Source organism: Pectinophora gossypiella, chromosome 10, assembly GCF_024362695.1.
Source record: "Pectinophora gossypiella chromosome 10, ilPecGoss1.1, whole genome shotgun sequence".
Classification (NCBI taxonomy): Eukaryota; Metazoa; Arthropoda; class Insecta; order Lepidoptera; family Gelechiidae; genus Pectinophora; species Pectinophora gossypiella.
In genome coordinates, this window is record NC_065413.1 from 9,860,749 (window position 1) to 9,883,049 (window position 22,301).

General features: G+C 35.7%; 2 protein-coding genes across 5 annotated transcripts in view; one reads left to right on the forward strand and one right to left on the reverse strand.

Moving 5' to 3' along the window:
• LOC126370096 (homeobox protein abdominal-B) overlaps positions 1 to 22,301 on the forward strand; it is a 104,979-nt gene that overhangs the window by 45,318 nt on the left and 37,360 nt on the right. For all 4 annotated transcript variants that reach the window (XM_050014820.1, XM_050014819.1, XM_050014821.1 and 1 more), the window contains one exon: positions 20,760 to 20,825. The gene's annotated coding sequence lies outside the window, so the exon portion shown is untranslated. The remainder of the gene's footprint in view (positions 1 to 20,759; positions 20,826 to 22,301) is intronic.
• The window catches only part of LOC126370132 (uncharacterized), a 60,744-nt gene that overhangs the window by 19,155 nt on the left and 19,288 nt on the right, over positions 1 to 22,301 (reverse strand). The gene's annotated exons all lie outside the window — the stretch shown is intronic.

Consider the following 22,301-nt stretch of genomic DNA (forward strand, 5'->3'; position numbering starts at 1 on the left):
AACAATGGGCTAAAAGACAACCAGGTAATTCGGGGTCGAAGACATTTTGAATAGTTTTTTTACTTCAGATCTTAACCTTAAGGCCACCTACCCTCGCTGCACGCGGTGCCGCGTGGTGCGACTGCCGTGCAGAGCTTTCATACCATTTAATAAAACTATTTATCTTTTCCGGAGAACCTTCTAGAACTCGTTTTTGGCTAGTCTGCGTTTACCTGATCACTGAGGACTCAGGAATGTGGCTTTTAAGTTGTTATCAAAAAGAAAAAAACCCTCAACACTTTCAATTTATTGAAGCTGTGAGTAAAAATTGTATCTACGAAAAAATCTTTCGGATTTCGAGTTGCGCATTCTGACTCTGTTGTTTTTTTTAATATTTCTGTACTTAAGTATTGTTATACAGTAGTTAAGTTTATCAAAAGTAAGCTATCAAAATTGTTCTCATACATGGAAGAAAATAAACGTGGAAATAAACTTGATAAAATATTATTTTCTTAAGTACGTAAGTAGGTAGATACTTTATTAAAGTCATGTTTTTCATGAAATAAGACAACTTATAAGATTTATGTAGTAAAGTTTCCCTTTTAATAGTATAAGCAGGACTTGTAGCTGTAAAAGGAAAATTTTCTTATTCCAAACAGGTGTCTGACAGTTTTGTACCTAGTATTTTATTGACAAGTTTGTTTTATGGCGACAAGTCTTTGAGACAAGATAGTGAATTCACTGATTTATTATCTTTAGATTGCTTGTCAATGGGTCCGTTAGGAATTTTATTTAATTAAACGACGACCAGTCGGTATTTCTCCTATTCACTTGGGTAAATACCCACTGACTACCTAGTATTTTTCATAGGTACTACTTTTTTTCTCTACGATGAAATAATTTGATATATATTTAATCAGCATGTTATTTTTTAATTTTATTTATGTAAAAGTACATTACACACAAAACAGGCAAACGCGTCAGCTTATTTCTAGTAGAAACCTCTTCCAACAGATCCGGAAAGACATATACTAGGTGTACCTACATTCAAATTGAAATAATATAAAATACATAAACGATAAGCATACTTATATATATATAGGTATACCTAAAGGTTTATTACAATAAGTTTAGGTAATATCCCATGGTTTTCGAGTTATGGAATTAAGCAAGATTCTTTTGTAGCAGGGGTTCCACATACCTAACATATTATATAAAAACATAATACAGGTAAGTACCTAAATACCTAACAACGAAGTTACAAGTAACAATATGCTACCTTAGATTATTATATGTGTCAAGGTACAATATCTACTGCGTCGTATGCGCAGGTTATTGAGTGAACAGTTCGTTTATCGGCGCCCGCGCAGTGGCCTCGGCCAGGATACCGATGCATCTTTTTTATTGCAAACTGTCAAGTGCCTATTTTCCTTTTAATGCAAATAAAATACGCGAAGACAAGTTACTGGCGACTCATGCGCAAGTAAATAATGTTTCTAGCCGTTCAAATGCAAATGTTTTATATTTTAGGTAAACCCTCACTCACCGGGTATTGGGGGTGAGCCTATTGCCAGTAACCAATAAATCCTCAATTACCCATGATTCAAACATATATTTATGCTAGTAGTCTGTCAAAAGTAACAGCTAAAATAGTCGTCAAATACAAAACTATCGTACTTACATAATAAAAAATAAAAAAAATATCACCACACCGCTTCTTTACTCGCTACTTGTTACTCGCAGACAAACGAATATCATCTCGCATATTTATAGCGAAACAAAGCTCAACGTGACTTCGCCTCGATGTGCCCACGCGCATATGTTTTACAAGTCTAACATTCAAGGATATCGTTGGCTTACGACGGCACGAACAATAGACATTGACATGAGAAAAGACACGGAAGAACTTCTTGTAGCTTTACGTACGTGTAAAGTATAATGTGTGTAGGTTGGTACTAGTACCTGGGTACTGGCTACATTTATTTTATTGTCCCTTAGAATCAGTGCTGTGCAGTAAAAAGGCGCAATACTTATGTAAAAAAGAGCATTATTACGTAACCTTTAGGCAGATAAGACCATAGTACAGGAAAAATAATTTGAAAAAGAAAAGCAGCCAAGTGGCCTTACTATTAAAGAGTTTTTACAATGAGAACATTTCCACTTTGGAAACATTCTCGGGAACGGCACATCACTACTTGAAATGAAATGAAATTTATTCTGTGCATGGTATTTAGGTTACAAACAGCTGTTATTTTTCATTGAGTATCACCAAATACTACCTTTTCAGGCATACACACAGATTATTTAAAAACAATGACAAATAATAATATCAATTTTACAAATATTCTATATTAAAATATAGCAATTACTTAATCACAATATAGCAATTCTAGGTAGGTACATATCCAAACGCATTTTCTGCAACGGATATTTTTTTCAATCAGATATTATTACTGATATTACCTACCTATGTAATAAAGTTTTGTGAAGATTTTATGTTTCTTTAAAAACACAGAAATATTCACATATTTTAATACGTCTTAATTATTTATGACGTCCTCATACATTACTTACTTCCCTTCTCTTTCTTCCTTTAAGATTTATTCAGAGTCACCTCGTTACTCAATTGTCTCGTTGTTGTTAACTTTGTAGCAGTGATCAACTTAAATATTTATATTTACAATAAGTAGCTAATTACTTTAAACCGCTGGGCTATTTATAGGACAGGGGGGTTAAAATGGCCACATCGAAGCAATTTATCTAAGAAAGCAATATTGCTATTTGACATTTGTTTGCATTGCGCACTTACTTTTATATGCGCAGATGTCAAATTGCAACATTGCTTTCTTAGATTAATTGCTTCGATGTGGCCATTTTAACCCTCCAGTTCTTTGTTATGAAGCCGATATATATGTAGAAACAAAAGAATAGAAATTATTAATTATAAAAGGACGCCACAAACTTAAACAAAAAAAAATACATGATCTAAAATTTTGAAACAAAAAATAGCTACTGCAGGTAGGTATATTTGGCAGTGTCTTCAATGATATGAAAGGGTATCTAATATCGTGACAACCAGCCATAGCAGTTTAATAGCCAGACCCACGACTGCGCGTGAGTGGAACGCGGCGGGCGTGTCACACGTTTCTCTCAGTCAGCACGTACAAACACTTCGTGACTTACGTTCCAGGTGTTCGATTTCCAACATTAACTTGATGCGATATGACTCACTGAAAACGCAAAACAAAGAAACGCTATTAATAATACACAAGCAATTTATAGAAAAAGGTTTGGCACGAGATGTTTCGGATATGTTCTATGACCTAATCAGAAAAGACAAACCTTACTATAATTTCAAATTTATTGATGTTCATTATAGACGTTCCTTGGTAGACTTTATATTTACCTTATGTAGCGATAAATATAAATTAAAATAGTTTTATTGAATTTTCAGCAGTCAATACCCATGCAATGACAAAAGCATAGGTTTGCTTTAAACAACCTTTATCTACGTTTTATGCTACTATACGTTTTGTCATGTAAGTGGGAGCGTACCGTGCTCCTTGAAATGGCAAAATTTTTATCGCAAGCCCGTTATCGTGGTCGATCATAAATCTGTTTTCAAATCGTGAGTCGCCATGGCCGGTGTGCAGACGACGTCAACCTATATCCAACGCCTCATTCGAACGAAATTACACCGTTCATCGACAAGCGTAGAGCATAATTTACAACGCAACAAACCTTCCTCTATCACGTTTAGTTATCCAAAGAGGGTTTATTCTCGCATTGTACCTAAGTATTTGCGAATGTACGTAAAATACTAGACGGTTCTCAAAATGCCAAACTTATTTACGGTGGAAGCTCCAGTTGACCTGAAACCCGGAGATAATGGCCATCTTTGAATTATTGAGGTATTATTCAGACTCATACGATTTATGGCTGTATAGACGTACCACGTGGCGTCGACTGCTATATTATTATTTTCGAATTTACGTAACTAACTCTTTGTTGTGCTATTAGATTCAAAATTATAAATGGGACAAAGAAGTATAAGTAGCTACTTTATTGCTAAACCGCAACTGTTTTCTATTTTTCTTATTGTTAAATAGAACAGACACGATCGGCCAATCTCCACTGGTACATCACTACTATGCTAATGAATGTCACAGCACTTTGACAAATCTGAACTCGTACTGTACATAGAAGCTATTGTGAAACATTTTATATATATAAATATGATCACTAATAGAACTGAACTAAGAGTTATTCTATTTAATTATAATACTTTGCAATGGTGATCGCCAATTATTAAAGACTTTATTACGTAAGAAAACTTTAGCATTAACTATTTTAATTTATATAATATAGTGTGAAAATATTTAACTAAGATCCCTATTATTAAATATTTCCACAGTTAACTATACTTAATTATAATTTTGATATGGGTGCTGATATATTTCTAATCAAACCATTTATTAGTTATGCTTTTAAATTATTATGTGGGTGGGTTATTTTATAGATTTTCAGCAGAAGCAAAGTTATGTTGTTTGAATCTAAAAAATATGGATATCGGATAAAATTTACAAAGATGAACTGGAGGTAAAGTGTACAGGAAACATTGTGCTCTTAGAGATAGAAACACTAACCTAAAAATAAATCAGTGGACAATTCGAAAGTATTACGAAGTTCTACCGAACCAATCTATACTAGCACCGTTCACAAACTCTTATATTTCATAAATGCGTTATACATATTTGACAGTTACCTTAAATGGCGAAAGCTATTTCGACAAACGTAAATGTTGGTAGAGTATGCAGAATCCTAACATTACAAAATAAGTAAGTACTAAGGTAATAAACTCTTAGAACGTTAATAAATAAATAGAAATACATACACACATAAACTAACGCCTATCTCCCCATTTGCTTCAATTCTGACACACTTCTCTTGCTTCATCCACATTCATCAATCGCTTCATACACGCACGCCGGTTCTGAGTAGATCGTATTAAACCTTTTCTAAGGACATCTCCAATTTAGTCAATGTAAGTCCTCGGTCTTCCTCTGCCAGCCCTACCATCAACTTTCGCTTTATATACCGCTTTTGCAATTCTATTATCCTTCATCCGCTCTGCGTGTCCAAACCAACCTAACATTCGCTTCTCAATCTTTTATTTATTTATTTATTATGGACAACTTACAAGCACACTCTGCACATGCAAAGTTACAGACAATAAAAAAAGATTAAGAGCTAGCTCAATTACAAGTAGTCACAGCATGCACAATCAAGTGAACAAGAAAAACAAGATAATTATAAACTTTATTAAAAAATAGACATAATTTAACAAAAAGCAGCCAGTGCAATGTATTTATGTGCATTTAAGGGCATAGTAATGTCAAGATCATGATATCTGGCCAACATATTATATACAATCTACACAACCTGGAAATAGTAGCATATTGACCTAAATTTGTTCTAGATGGTGGAGCTACAAAGAAGGAGTAGGTAGGCTTTTTTCCTACGAAGTCCCAGCGGAGTACTTATTTTAAATCTTAGTCTCTATGTCGCTTTTTACACCACATCTCTGTCTTATCACACTGTTTGTCACTCTGTCACTAATTAAGAAATAAATAAAGCGCAAACAAATGTTACTAGCATAGATTTTAATTCGCTCGATTTGATATTAGAGACTGTATATTATCTCCGCGGAGGAGAGATTGATAGATATGCAGTTAGTATTAATTGTAAGTTTATTGGTCGAGTCAATAACCATTTATAGCTCTACCAGCGAAAGTCAATTATGGAGGATTAACTCCCCCGCCGGAACTACGTAGGCGGCAAATAGAATACGTGTGGCGTTCTAATTTCTTAATCAAATATTGCTACAATGTGCGTGATGGTGAGTATTCTCAAAAAAAAAAACAAATTCAGAAATATCTTCATTGAGTAGGTAATTTTTACATAACGAACGTCTCATTTGCCTAAAACTATTGCAGCTTCTCACAACCTGTATAGCCGGGGAAAAAATATTATAGATGGCGCTGTTAGGATATAACGTGATAATTACCTATTTCCTCATTGCTTGGGGTACATACTTATTCAAAAATATAATGTAATGGCAGAGGAATATATAAAAATAATTTCGGATCAAATTAGGTACTTAAATAATTATGTTGCTAGGTACTCTATATTGCTTCTCTTCATTTTCATTAGAATAATAATGGGTGGAAGATGTGTAGTGTCAGGGTATAATGACAAGGTTCATTTATCCAAAAACAAAGAAAAAAAATGCATATGTCTGTTATCCATGAAATTAGAAGGTTAGACGAAGGCACTTCTGTACAGCGCCTGGAATGTCCCCCACTGAAAGTGGGTTACTTTCAGATCCACACTTTCAGCCATTGGCATCGCATTGAATTGCTACGATCCTTATTTGCTATATTGAGTTGTTTCATCCGTTTATCAACCTACATATCAAACTGTGAATGCGTCTAAAATACCTACGCGTTTTATCTCGGAGCATTTTTAAGATAATACGTAATGTAATAAGAAGTGTTTGCGTAGCGAAATGGTTACAGTAATTAACCAAGGGAATGGAACTGATAGTGAAACAAATAGGCATGTATTACAACACTATAAGGTCGCTAATCAAATGTAATCAAGCGGTAAATTAAACCTTTGATTGGTTCCGTTGGAAATACCTATCAGGGCCTCAGACTTATCGAGTTGAGTAGGTAACTACTTGTAATCTTCACGTAGAAACACTCGTTTACATTAGCGGTGATGTAATAACCCTGATGACACTTTGTGATCCCTAGTTTGGTTAGGACATTACAGGCTGATCACCTGATTCTCCAAAAGTAAGAGAGAGAGAGAAGGCACGTTAAGCATTTGGTCCCGGACAACTACTTACTGATGTAAGTGTGTAGTCGTTACATGAGCCATGTCAGGGGCCGTTGGCGGCTCAATAACCCTGTCACCAGGGTTGATGAGGTTGGTAATTCATCTCACGACCCAAACAATAGAAGAAGATCCTGGTTAGATTTGAAAATTGCCAATTTAGTTATAAATTGTGAGAATGTCTGTGTAGGTATTGATAAAATAGACTTATGTAATATGCTAGACAGACGTGCGTGAATGAAAGTTAATAAGAATGTAGAGGATGATTCCCGATAACATTATTAATCTAATATGCAGGCGAGGTGATCAAATAAATTAAGCCAACCCCAACACGTAACCTAACCTTCCTAAGGCTACATCTATGTCATTAGGTAGGTATATCCAGTCCTGAAGAAGATTAATAACGAAAAGTTCGTTGCCAAATCTTAAAAAGTTCATATTTTCATATTCTTGGCTGTGTATTCGTAACATATCCCCTTAATCGGCGCTTATCGCTATCGACCCACTAGGGTCGATTAATTCTTTCAAATATTTTTCCTCTCAGACGATGCCCTGAGCCGAGGTTCGCGCCCAATTGGGCACCCTCAGGCCTGTTGTGTTAAACGTTGTACCGGGTCTCTCCATTTGTCCGGCCAAGTAGTTAATGCCATCTGCGACAAATGTACAATAAGTCACGTCAAAAATAAAATCGTAACATACGCTTGCAATATTTCAATATTAAGTATTTCTGACTTGGCAAGTTAAAAGTTGCTTCGTACGAGCATCAAATCAGCCTCAGCTCGGCAAAAAACAAACCAACCGAGCGAAAATCCCTATTCTTAAAATTTTATCGCATCATTAATCCGGCCGAAAGTTTCAGACGTGGTTTACGAGAGTCGAAATAATATAAAAAGAAACTGTATGGGTACTCGAAATGTTTGATTTATTGTAGGAAAAAGAGATCTAGCGCAATTAGAGTGAGGCTGCGGGCCTGCGGGTTTGATTTATGGTGATTCATAGTAATCATGGGAGACAGGCTGTGATCCGACGTAATTTTGTTTTACGACGGCCCCTGATGAATGGCCGAGTGCGGTTTTGACGCCATTTTGAATCTTCGCTAGGCGCTTGCGGTCTCGTGTCACCACTCACCACGCTGGACTAAATATAGTTATAAAAATACTGTTTCTAACTCACTCACGCTACGCGTAGCAATGCTACGTACGCGTTAATAAGTTAGTCATGTCCATATGTGCGTATGGAAATAATTAAGAGATTAATTTGATACTTTCTTATTCTTTATTCAGGGTTTTGAACCGTAAAGGAATTAGATACGTTTACCGGACCGCGGATAATTACTAATTTATTTGAGCTTTTAACACCTAATAATTTCTTCTATATAATTAGAAGCGGCGCTAGGGACATACTTATTACGCTGTGGTGGAAATTTTCCACGACCAATCAACGGACCGGAATATAAATAGAACGTAGTCGAAAATAAACCATCGGAAAGCACTCACGGACTGCCATCACACCGGTTGTACCTTGAGGCAACCAAAAAGCAATAAATGGAGCACTAAACGTAACACTTACACATAAAGAGATCGTCGACATACCCGGTAGATACCCCGTCAGCGGCTGTCGTCGCCTCACGATAAACAAATCGCCGGTTCACTCAGCCCTCTATCGTGACCATAAAACTTAACTATCCGGTAACACGACATACCTGAATATAAATCACAGTCAACTGGTAACGTACTTATCAAAATATGTACGACACGATCCGCCTTTATGAAACTTTTTCACGCTCGGCCCCACTGCAGGGGAATAACTCAGCATCTAACACTCAGCAGTCACGCACTGAGCAGAATGTCAGCCGACTACCATGAATGCTCCAAATGCTAATGAGTACGGCCAATTTTGAAAAAGAAAGTAAAGTTTACCGCAATACCCAAAATATTGTGTCCGAATAGTCGATTTCAATATTATGCAAATTGGCATTGGAATTCGTTGGTGGAGACAATGCCGGCGATGATGTGGTATTTTTTGTTGTCTGAACTGGTTTTGTCCGGTTTTAGGTTTGCGTCGAACCTTTTCATGACAAAAGGGCTCGTAATTTAGCTAATGCGTATCGATAATTTATGTAAAGGTTACGCAAGCTGGCTCTATTGTTGGTGGGAGCAACACTTTCGGTTTCAGAGTACTGATTTGCATAACAGGGTGTGCGCACAATGCCCGGACACCCTTTTTTGAACAATCCTTTTCGTTTCACTTTTAAAATGGCCTCATTGTTGACATTTCATGCGAGCAATAAATAAATCAAGTGCAAATTTGTATGGTCCGTCTTATGTGCGGTACAATGTTGCCTTATGTATTTATTGTTGGTATGTTCCGTTGGGATTATTTGTAAGTATGAGAGTGGTGTAGTCAGGTCTAATCAGGTTCCTTAAGTCGTGGGAAACGATGCGATGTTGCAAAATGCCGTCATAAGTGGTTTTACGCCATTTTCTTATCCGTTGAAAAAGAAAGGGACGGGTAATCGACAGGCATAAAATTTATGGAATATACCTACGTCAATTTTAAGTAGAAGTCTCAAACAATCGTCTAAAATTTTTACTTCGGCCAATAACTCGACAGAATTAGGTAAGTAGACAGCACGTCAAACGGATTGCATACCAGCGAGATGCCTATTTTATTCGCACGGGTTATTTAATAATTTTAATATTAACTTGTTGACGCTCATCCGCCCCTTTCCTTTTCGGCGGCTAAGAAAATGACGGGTATAACTTAAAATAAAATTAGGAGGTGTCTGCAGGAATAGGGGCCATTGGCTTGTTGATTAAGTTCATAATTCAACAATTATCATAATTAGCTCACAAGTGGTTATTAGTTGGTATAAATGCCAATAACACACGTCATTATGGCATGTAATATCGTTTTACAACTTAAAGGCAATAAATAAATTGACTGCCGTTTGTAAATTTTATTACGATTTAAAAGTCGATGACTCTTTCAAACGAATAATTGATTTACGCCGGTTATAATGGTAATTTAATATGTAGGTATTGAATGGAATAATTGTAACTTCCCGTTGATAAAGCAATGTTGCTTAATTAAACTGATTAAGTGTACAATAAGTATGCTGGCACTAAGAACATTATGTACCATTCATATACATACCTACGTTTACTAAATATACTTATTTAGTTAGGTTAAAATCTCATTGCATAACTTTTAATAAGTATTCATATTTATTTCTTAAGAAGCTTGTCAATAAAATGCATTTACGCTTTTCAGGGCTCCTATTTATTATTATTAAATTACTTCTTACGACATTAGAAAAGTGATACCCCCTATATGGGATTGCGAATTGAAAATGATTTAAATCAGTGTTAGGTAAGCTCTTTTTATTTCACTCTTTCGAACAACCAGAATAGTAACAGATTACCAACCAGGATAGGAAGAAAACCTGAAGAAGCCGAAGCTGAATTGAAGAGCCATGGTAGCCTAGTTAGTAGAACGCTTGCCTCTCACTTTGGGGTCGCAAGTTCGAATCCAGCATAGACCTAAACGAATGATTGTCAAATTTGTTTTCGAATTCAAGTTTGGATCATAAGTGATTATCACGTAGGTACTCAGCGGTGAAGGAAAACATCGTGAGGAAACCCACATTCTCGAGAAATGCATTTTGTAAGGTATGTGACCTAACCTGTATGGGGTTGGTTTTCCCTTCGCGGGTTGGAAGGTCAGGCAGGCAGTCGCTTCTGTAAAAAACCGGACCTGTCAAATCTTCAGGTTAGGCAAGCGGATCCTGTGAAAAACGGGACAATGCTAGGGAGATGATGACGATGAATTCTTTCGGAAGAAAACCATAATGAAAATACGCCGGTCTTCTCCGCCGCTAAAACCTCAATAGACGCAAAAACTGCAACTTCGATAAAACACATTTGTAATTCAAAATCAATGTTATGACTATTTAATGGTTGAAACATTAAACGGACAGCCATAAGACGGTAGACCATAACTCGGTAGGGATTGTAGTGGCCTATCACATTCACATGTTAATGATCCGAGTTTTCTACAAATGTTTTAGTCTTTTAACCGTTTAACATGTGTTAATAACCAATAAAACAGTTTAATGGTACATAAAAAGTTGAGATTTATAACGAATAGGTAGCTTATGCATTATGATTGCTTGAAGCGTGGCTGTTTAAACTGTGATTAAACCAGTACTCCAGTTTCATTGACTTTCGTTGCTTGTTCCTCGCATTATGATAATCAAATTCAATAGCCAGTTATTGCGGCTGCTAAACTGCTAGCGTTTTATTCATTCGTTACTGCTACAGCTATTATGACTTTTGTCTATAATTTATGTTCCATCCGTAGTAAAAACTCTAGCGGAAAAATATTAATACACTTATGAATATTGTCAGAATGGGCTGTTACAATAACTGGTCACTTTTCTATGTATTTAATTTATTTTAAAACTAGTACCAATTAATATCTTTTCTGACATATTTGGGCGTGATTCTGTAAGTATATTTTTTGCCTTGAATATTTATCGTTCTTATTTATTCACTCCCACACACTATTGAGTTCATTTCCCGTCTGCAGTGTTATTTAAAATTCTACATTCCTCAGGTGATTTAGAAAGAGAAGCGATTAAAACAAAATAAAAACTCTTATCGTCTTCCTTACATGTCTATCCACTTAATATCTCAGCAGGTTTGTTCTGAAACCCAATCGCGACGCTGCGCTGCGGGTTCGATAAGATGGGTTTTTATATTGATAAATTATTCTTTGTTTGATTATAATTATGATAAACTAAAATGATACTTTTTTTGTACTATACTTAGTTTAAATTTGTTTGCTCTATTTTAAATAAACCTAATGAAACGTGATGCATGGAGTGATCCAAATTGATCGTACTCCTGATGAACCCGGTTCGTCGCAATAGTCGATTGAAATTTCCGTTGAATATCACCTCCATTTTAGAAAGAGTAAAAGACATTTTAGAAGTACGTGGGTACACAGTACAGAAGAGTGAATAATAAATTTAAACCTTATCTCTAAAAAGGGACAAGCTCAGAAAACTGTTGTGACTACTTGTGACACTCCAATGTTGAGTGACACAAAGCTGAGTTTCAACTGTGCGTAAGAAATTTTAAAACATAAAAATATGATTAATATAGATTAATATTAAATATAATATATTTATTTTTAATATTCTTTTTATTCCTTTTTTATTATATTTAATATTGTTGGATTAATTTTGGATTAATTAAAAAATCATTTAATTATAACTAAATTTTGTAAATTTTGTTTTTGACTGTTTTTATTTATTTATTATAATTTTGCCTTTTTTGAGAGGCCTTTGCCCTGCAGTGGAACAATGCGGGCTATTAATAAATAAATAACTATAATTTGATTTTTATATTAAATAATTAATATCTAAACTAATATCAGACCAAATTAACTGTGTTAATAAAGCGTGTGCGTTTAAGGGATTATAATTAATGTAAGTTCTAGGGTGTGGGTCTCTGTGTTTGTTAGGATGTGTGTGCGTGTGTTTTTCACGTGAAGGTGTCAGAGGTAAAATCAAAGTTTAGTAACCAGTTATTTTCAAATATCAAAAATGACTGCAAGGTTGTCGTTCCCCGATAAGTATTTCGAAATATCGAGTCGTGGGTGGGTAAGTGGTGATGAAACCATTTTGTTCGAGTACCAAACTCACCACTAGTGCCAAGGAATGTCATTCGAAAGTGTACTTGTAACGTGATCGCCTGCATGAAGGTACCGGTTTTATGCAAAGTAGGTACCTGAAGTTACGTAGGTATAGGTACCTACTTGCTTAAGTTGAAGAACGAAATACCTCTGAGTATTTGCTTAGCTAATTATGTGAAAACCGGTGAGTTACAATATTTGATTTGGTAATTAAGTTTTATGTTGCTGTGGTTTTCTAATTAAACAATAAGTTTTATTCAGTTGATTCCTGTAATTAAACTGAATGCTCTAAATGTAGAATCCAATGATATACTTAATAAATAAAATTACATTATTATTATACTTAAGATAATACAATCTGTCACATAATCAGAAACATACGTAACTTCGTCACGTCCAACTACGCGTTTAAGTGTTCTGATTCTGACCTGGTCCAAACGAACCCATTACACTAGCGGCATTGCCCCGTTGCACAGCCACTGACAGGCGTTGGACCAGGTAAGACGCAGACCTAGGGTCACCCCCTCTGACTTTGAGTCTCCGACCAATTATTTTTCCTGTTCCGAACCACAGTTTCCTTGTAGAATGTAGAGCTCTATGCTCTAAATCTACCCAAGATTCGATTTCAAAATTCTATTTACCAGGAATATTGGGCCTGTATCACTACTTTCCGACAATATATCAAATCAATTTAGAAAAAAATTGGTAAAATAATTTACATAAAAGTATTGTGATGTGTGATGTGTATAGATATGTCTGAAAGTCTATCCAGAATATTCTAGAACATGCATTTTCCGCTTGGCTTTGTAAAATACAGATAGGCTATTAGTAAGGCCGCCTATTGTACTCATTCTATTTCTCTTTTGTTTTGTATTTTCCTGTTTGTATAATAAAGTATTTGTTATATTATGTTACGTTATGTAATAGTACCTAGTAGGTAGGCTAGGCCCTTATCATTTAAAAGGGTTAAACAAGATCATTGAATTCGCGTTAGAAGGTAAATTCGCAAAGCGTCGGGCCATGCCGCAACGTGAAATTATTTTCCTGTGTGAAATGTTCATGCCCGTTCCATGTTCGCCGAGGTTGGCGCTCGTCACCCACGTCGGTATGGATACATGGTAGTATGGTTACTTCAGTGGGAACATGGATAATTTTTTGACGTCCGAGCTCGCCATTCTGGAGTCAGCGTTTGCTCAGTCCAGTAGACAATAGAGCTAAAAGAAAAATAGCCTCGGAGTGCTGTCGGTCCTTGAGCGGATTAATTAGGTAGGTGATCCAGAGTTTCCATGTGGAAACACATGAGCTGAAAATCGACATTACATTAGAGAAAATTTTCATTACATTAAAGTAGGGATTTTTTGACGTGTTGTTATCTTATCTTACGAAGCATTATCACCGTTGTACACAGCATTGTATTTGACACCATTTGCTTCCGAAGCGTAGCCCGTGTCTGGAACTGAGCTTATAATAAGCCCATAATGTAAACGATTAAATGTGATTATACGAATGAACTTGCAAGACGGCTTGTATAGGTACGTAAACTGGCTTCGTGAAGGGACGTTATTGTCGGCGCGGCGTGGGAGTCGTATCTGGAACGGTCAGATCTGGCGGGCGGTCGTAAACATACGGAATTAGTGCTCCAAGGCGCAGACGCAACCGAGGAAAAGCCGCTTAAATATAGCTGGATGATGTATACTCCCGGCGATGATACTTATTAAAACAGAGTTTGACAAAAAGTTGGATTTAGAAATCGAATTTGATAAAACACACAGCTGTGGGCGAATTATTTTGAGCTTGAATTATAATAAAGCAAAATATAATAGTGTCGTGTTGGAGATATCTGAGAGTCGAGTCGTGTCATATGCAAATTTAAATGTTTTACAAGTAGAAATGTGTAGAAAATGTATGGAAAAGCTGGTGCGTCAATTTGGAGTGATTTTAGTCTCTCGTCTCCCGACGTTCTGCTATTAGGACGAACTGTAAATACTATAGGTATACTAACCCATCGACCATAATATGTATATACCAACCCATATATGTGTATAATACTTTCATTAAGTTACGAGCGATCCCTCAGGTTGATTTCTAAAAACTTTCCCAGAATAACGCAGCTTGGGAGGTACATATTAGTTTTTCATAACTTCCCATAACATGCTTGAAACGGTCGGATAACATCATACCGATATTTCAACTTGGTAGAGTAATTTACAACGTGGTTATTGTATCTTATATTTTATGGTTGCTCGACACGCGAGGTTGTTGGAGGTATGAACTTGGTTCATGTACCTATAGTTATGAGCTAGGTTACTATATGTATGAATTAGGTTGCTGTAAGTATGAAACAGTTCAATGGCGTGCCTTGGAAGAGGCCTCGTAACCATTAAAATTGGACTATTTGTTTTTTAAAGGAATGAAAGATTTTCGTGTATTTTTCGCTTCTTAAAGAAAATTATTTCTGTTCTATTTTGTTACATGTGTGTGTTTTTAATTTTGTTTTAGAAACTTCTTACATAAACAAACTGACGCCTACTTCCTACAAGAGTAATAAAACGCTATGAAATTTCATTTGATTCGATCCTGACACACTTCTCCTTGCTTCATCGACATCTTTATCTTCATTTTGGAATTTCTTATTAATACGGCAACAATAGCATACGATGTAGATAATATATACCTATAAGTATAGTATTAAAGATTTAAAGAAAAGAAAGCTCCATACCCCTTCCGGTTGATTGAGGGGAGGCCTGTGCCCAGCAGTGGGACGTATACCTATAGGCTGTTTATGTGTTAAGTTATATACCTATCTATATAAAAAAAATTGGTTCCATTAAAATTTTGCTTTACTTTTATGATTATCATCTCAGATTCGTTCACGATTTTGTTTTACAGTCAGACATTTTTGCATTCGCAATGTATTTATTTACATAATTTGCTCATTGTACGTAATTAAAATTCAACAGCCAGAAGTCTACACAGAGCAACTTTATTTTTTCTCATCAACTCATCATATAGAACACCCTCATATTTCACTTGATTTTTTACTCTATGGGGTTGAAGTAAATATTTTTAAAGGGGGGATCGAATTAGTTCGATGCGGGTAATAAATGCCGTTGTGTTATGGGAAAATTGGTTTAATACTTGTAAGACAGTAATAATATATACCTAGTAACTATTATTTATTATACAAAATATATTGTAATAGAGTAGTTTCCAATTAGTTGAGTTAGTTACTTTTTACTAAACGTCAAAACACGAAATTACTAAGTATGGAATTTGTGTGAAGAAGCAACCTGTGACGTCATAGAAAAACGTGACAAAATGTCGCACTTATTATAACTTTTTCCTTTATTAAATTTAATTAGTCAATAATTTAAATAAAAAAAAGATAACGTTTTATGTCACCTTTACATTTGCCTAAATTTAGTAATCAGAATTCCTAATTTATCTTTGACCTAGAAACTACTTACCCAATGATAAATATTGAGTTAAGATTACTTTATGATCTTTATATGAAATGTGCAGTTGACAAGTGCTTAGGATAAGGGGGAAATGTCCCGTTAGTAGAACGGTAAAAATAAGAAATAAGTACTTAAACATACATATTTTATATTTCCGGCCAAGTAGTTAATGCCGTTTGCGGAAAATCTACAATAAGTCACGTGAAATAAGCAAGCATTTTACATCATAACCTATTGTGGTAAAATTCTGAACTTTTCTTCCTTCCAGGGTAGGTCATAGGTACCTCCCTAGCCTCACAGGGTCCGCTTACCTAACCTGAAGCTTTGACAGGACCGGTTTTTTACAGAGAAGCGACTGCCTGTCTGACCTTCCAACCCGCGAAGGGAAAAGCAGCCCAATACAGGTTAGGTCACATACCTCTAAAAATGCATTTCTCGGGAATGGTTTCCTCACGATGTTTTCCTTCACCATTGAGCACGTGATAATCATTTATGATCCAAACACGAATTCGAAAACAAATTCGACAATCATTGGTTTACGCCTGTGCTTGATTCGGACCCGCAACCTCAAAGTGAAAGGCAAGCGGGCTACCACGGCTCTCTGCTTCTCTCGGCTTCCAGGGTAGATATCATGAAGATGAATAATGTATGACATGCATTTAAATCTCAAAGGACGCTTTACAGACCATTTCCCCGGAACTATGCGTTAGCCAAAATTATATCACAGATTCAGAGCAAAGGGGAGGATGACCCTTTTTATTATTTATGTAATATTTTGCAATTTTTTTAAATAAGAAGGGTGGGCCCCCTCTATAAAGGGTGGGCCCAGAATGAGTTTATAGTCCTTTGTAGATAAACATATCAATTTGTTAGTGTTTTGTTAGTTATGTGTTACAATTGGTGGCGAGTCGACTCAGTTCTTGATTCCCACTCGCCAGTGACACTCTACCATTAACACTCATTTTATAGCGCAATTTAGAGTGACTTTCCGTTGATACGCGAAGTGATATGGGCACCTAAAAGTTTGATTTTCATTTGTAGTGCTTAAGACAGAAAAGGAATATCTATCTATGGTCTTGAGGTAAGCTTAACAAGTTATTAGGTACAATAAGAATGTTTAAAATTGAATAATTAACTTACGATATATTTTTTTCACATTTTCTACAGAGAATTTTCCGGAATTTATATTTTAGTACCTAGATTTCTACTTCTTGTTACGAATAGTTACTTATTTGGATTGTATCTCGTAGCTTACCTATTACTAATTATGCGGTCGGATGCAAAACCAAGTCAACTTAAACACGTACTTATAAAACGTATTGATATTATGTTTTTATAGTATTAGGTACTTAGTATATGATTTTACTTTCTAGAGCACTTACCTAAGCAAAATGTTCTTACAGAACTTTCAATATTTGTTTTCGTTTTTCATTGCTAATTGTGAGCTTAGAAGGTTAAAAATGGAAAGCATTCATTGTTTTAAGTTTACGCGGTTATTATCATAATTAAAGCACATAATAACGGGTTCTTACCGCGTTTAAATGGGGATATGAGACTCCCGATATTTAAACGCGGTAAGAACCCGTTATTATGTGCTTTAATTATGAAAAGCATTCGTTTTGAACCCTTTATTACAATGATATTTGATACTTAAGAAAACCTTTTTCCCACTTATAATAATAATAATAAATAATAAAGACGTTTATTTCGGACAAACCATCATCATCACCAATTTAAGAGCCACTCTCTTGTCGGTGTAGCATTTTCCTAACTCCCCATGCTACTTGTTGAGGGGCAAAAAGGGCAGTGGTTTCCCTCTTGCCTTCCGCCCTAAACCACACCACACATATACCTACTTACATAGATATATTATTATAGGCAGCAGCGTATTACTTACCTATAGATGTTCGCAACGGGAAGTCACGACAGTTGTGTCTTTCTCCAGGAGAGAGGCATCATAAACTGAAATACAAGTATTTATATACTTAGTCGGCTATGGTACCTACTCAATTATATTCATGTCAATTATGCTTAACTTAAGGAAAACTATGTACCGATATTTTTGTCAATAAATATTATTATTATTATTTACTTGTGAAATTAATATTATCTCAGCTTAATGCTGGTATGTGTATGATATTTACGGGCTGGCGCCAAGTAAATAACATAGGTATTATTATTATTAGTGTGTTACTTACTCGGTTATACTCATCGCAGCAACCATAACCAGTCCAGTAAAATATAGCAACTGAAGTTTACGTTACAGGGCATTGTTTACGCGCCTCTTCCTCTCCACGCATACCCATACCGACCACTTCCTCAAGGAAACCCAACTCGAATCTTTCCCAATCCGTTATCGCCATGCGACTTTACACATGAATCGATTGGAAAGCAAGCGAATAAAATCGATTTTCCCCCAAATTGAATAGTCGTAAAATGTAGGTAGCAAGTTTTAACGTTCAGATTGTTTACAAGCGACGTCGCGGGTGTAAACGCTTGTCGATAATTGATGATTTGATTTACAACATCACTAAACAGCCGGTGTTTAGGCGATCGATGTGCGCCTTTGAATGGACGAGATTACATTTGGCTACCTGTTTTATTGTAAACCAATTTTTATGTAACCAGCGCCTGGTTAGAGAACGAAGAGACAACAGTCTCTTGTTAGACTGCTTGAGATAAAATGTGAAGGGTGAGTGCTGAGAGATTTATTAGTTAAGACTCTTCCCTCTTCTTCTTTTCTTTTTTTCTGTTTTCTTCTCTTTTCTCTTTTTTTAGATACTTACCCTTAAATGTACTTTAACTTGACCGAAATTCATGTTAGGTCAGTATACCTATTGTACGCGATTGGTGAAACAATACCACATCTAAACACAGCCACCTATGTAAGTAAAGGTAGTGAAGCTATAGGTCATAAGTACTACACAAGGCACCTTAGCACGCCTGTTCCTTAAATTTAAAAGCACCCGAACAATACACCACCCACGACCTCTTAAACGCGACCAACAATTGGATATTAACAAATATCCGCACATGAGCCATTAAAAAACCGTAATCAGCCGATTTAAGTTCAACGACCATATTACGCCTGACTCGTAAACCGAGCCAGTTACCTATAAATTTTATTCGATAAACAAAGAAACAATCGCACAGTTGTAATGTCAAAGTTTTGCGGTAGGTTATGGAGTATTGTGACTCCTTCCGCGTGGGTTTATGCATTTTTTATTATGTCGCGTTAAGGCCCCGATTGGGGCAAATGGAGGCTGTTAGCTAGAGCCGCGAGCTCGTCTGGGAGCGGCGCGGGCGCACGCCGCCGCGCAATAAACTTTTATCGCTTGTTCTTTCAAGTATTATTTGACAGTGTTGATGCATTAAATTGCGATTAATAGATGATTAGCCATTGGGGCGTGCGTTTACGGCGGTCTTGTAATAAATTCGGTTTATTGCGTATCAATCACGCGGACTGCCGCGGACTCCTGACCCTCCGCTCACTCGAGTAAATTAGTTTTTATGGACACTCATATTTTAAACTCATGTTCGATTGTAAATTCCTGCATGTAAGAAGCTAGCCTGGTGGTGGTAACCCATTTTATAATGAACAAGGAGAACACACGACTACTGATTATATCAAACAGGTGGTCTATCTTAGACTGTAGAGCGGTTACATTTCCATATTTTTGAAGAAGGTCTAACCATCTACGTAGGTATAATATAACTGATTAAAAAAGTACTTGAGATCACTCGCTGAGAACGCAATCGGCCATTTTAAAGCATAGCCGTAAATTTACCGCCGTTAATATTTGCTTAACTTACCATAAAGTGGAGTGGAGGCGAGGTCTGAGCGAGCCAGTAAAAAGTGCACTTAGTAAAGATTATCTTCGCAGTATGTGGTTGTAAATAATCCATGTTACTGCACTCTGTAGGTGTACCGGCTTAATTTATGACTGGACTGGGTGCCCTAAGAAACGGCAACTAAGCAATTCGCCTCTTAAAGGCAGGTTCATAACTTAAAGAGCACTTTATGAACTTGTTAATATATGCTACTTTTACATAAAGCGGTTTGCATAGTAGAACCGGCGTCGCTAACGAGTCTTAGGAGCTTAAGAGAACACTTCTTATCTTTATAGAGTCTATTAGTCACTTGCAGAATATTAGAACATAATTTATGCTTGTTGATTTAAAAGAACCAGTCAAATTCTTAGTCTAAAAAAATAAGTTTGAAACAAAAATAGCTAAAGTAGTTGTCAGATATTTTCTAGGGATTTTTAGCTCTACCTACCTAAGCATATTGGTCGTCATCTTGCGATAGATGTAACTGCCTACCCTAATTAGGGTGTAGTCGTGAGCTTATGTTATGCTATTTAATATTTAGGTAGATATGGACGTGATATTGTGTATTGTATAGGTTAGGTACCCTATCCATTATCCGACTACGATGAAGCAAAAAAGGAGAGTTATATGTGTCTTTATGTATGTACAGTCATGAGCAATATCATATACTCACTTTAGAACCCTGTCGCACTGTTATATTTGACATTTAATGAGGCTTACGGTTTAAATTGTCAAAAAAGTTAATGTGACATGGTTTCAAAGTGTATACATATAAGTAGGTACTCGTGACCGTACCTAAGTAGGTATAAAAGAAAAAAGTCAAATTAGGTATTTATGTATAAAAGAAAAAAAAAAGAAATTATTACAAATATTTTCTTTTCTCATTTACAGATCTCATCAAGATGGTATGAATCAAGAGACAGACGTTTAAATATCCTGCAAGACGTAGCCTTAAAGGTGAGTGCTTTTCTAACTCCATTATCCAATCAAAGATCAATATCGTCGTCCGCCATAGTTGAATACGGAAATATCTCGTCTCGACTTGCCAGTCCGGTCCGATTCCACCTACCGATAACCCACCATACTTTATTTCTTTTTAAAATTTTCAAACCCCATCTCAAATCCAAGCGCATGGACGCATGCTGAGATCTTCTTGTAGCTCATTCATACGAAACTTGCATCAGTGCGAATGAGATAGGCATGCATATTTTTTCTCAACCCATCCTCTATGTCAACCGTAAGAGTGAGGGAGACGGGGAACAACCTAACATGGCGGCGCAAGGACGGCACGGCAGCAGCGAATACTTTACGCACACATGTAAATGATTGTCGTTGTGTGCGTTTAAATAATATTCGGCGATTGGGTGGGCCTTAAATTCCAGTCGTCCTAAACATTTTTTGTCTCTGTAATATTATTTAATTTATTTTTTAATAATATAAATACAGAAGGAAAATAAATAATATGGATACCTACTTAATCATTTTAATACACCGTTTCACGAAAGCCATTAAAAATAATTCGAAGTGTTAATAATTAAAATGTCATGATGACTATCTTAATCCGAAGTATTTACGAGATTTAATAAATTAACATTATTTTATGGCTTTTTAATGGCCTTATATTCCAATTATTTATAAAGATAGTAAAATTATATGGCTTGACACATCATAATAGTATAACTAGGTGCTTAATTTGAAATCGTGATATTTATCTATATAATTTATGCAATTAGGGCTTTTCCATGCTTACCATCGTCGAGCCAACATACTTGGCCAATAAAAAAAAAATAACAAAATAATAATGCTCATTATAATTTATAAATTGGACCAAAGGTCTACAACAAATGTCGCTTATTCAGGACGTGATTCCTATGAAATGGTACAGATGGCGTTGTAGATTTTGAAAAATGCAAGCCATAGCTACCAGAGTTGGAAGACAGACTTTGATTACAGTTTCAAGGTATAATTAATACTAGCACAAATAGGCTGAATTTTTAAGAACAAAATAAATGTAGGTAACTTTTTAATTAACAGACAATTATTATACAAAAAAAGTACCTACGCATTTTGTTTCGTGGCACAGATTGGGAGTACTTATATAGACAGTTAACATATTAATACATTATAACACAGTATTTAATTTAATTGTTTATTATAAAGAGTTACAGTTTAAAATAAAAATAAAAACATTTTGGTAGAGTCGTCTCTACCATCCGCCAACCGAGATTACATAGGCGAAAGCTTTCATTGTGCTTCACCATGCGTGAGCTTATAAAAGTTCACCGTGACACTCACAGATGGCGCTGATTAAGTTTGCTCTGTTTTCAAAGAAGTTTTGATATTAGTTTTATTTTTTGTTGTTCTCTTTTGTTTTTACGTAAGATAGAAAAAAAATAAGTTGGTATATTGTCTATATCTATGTGAAGTTGGTAA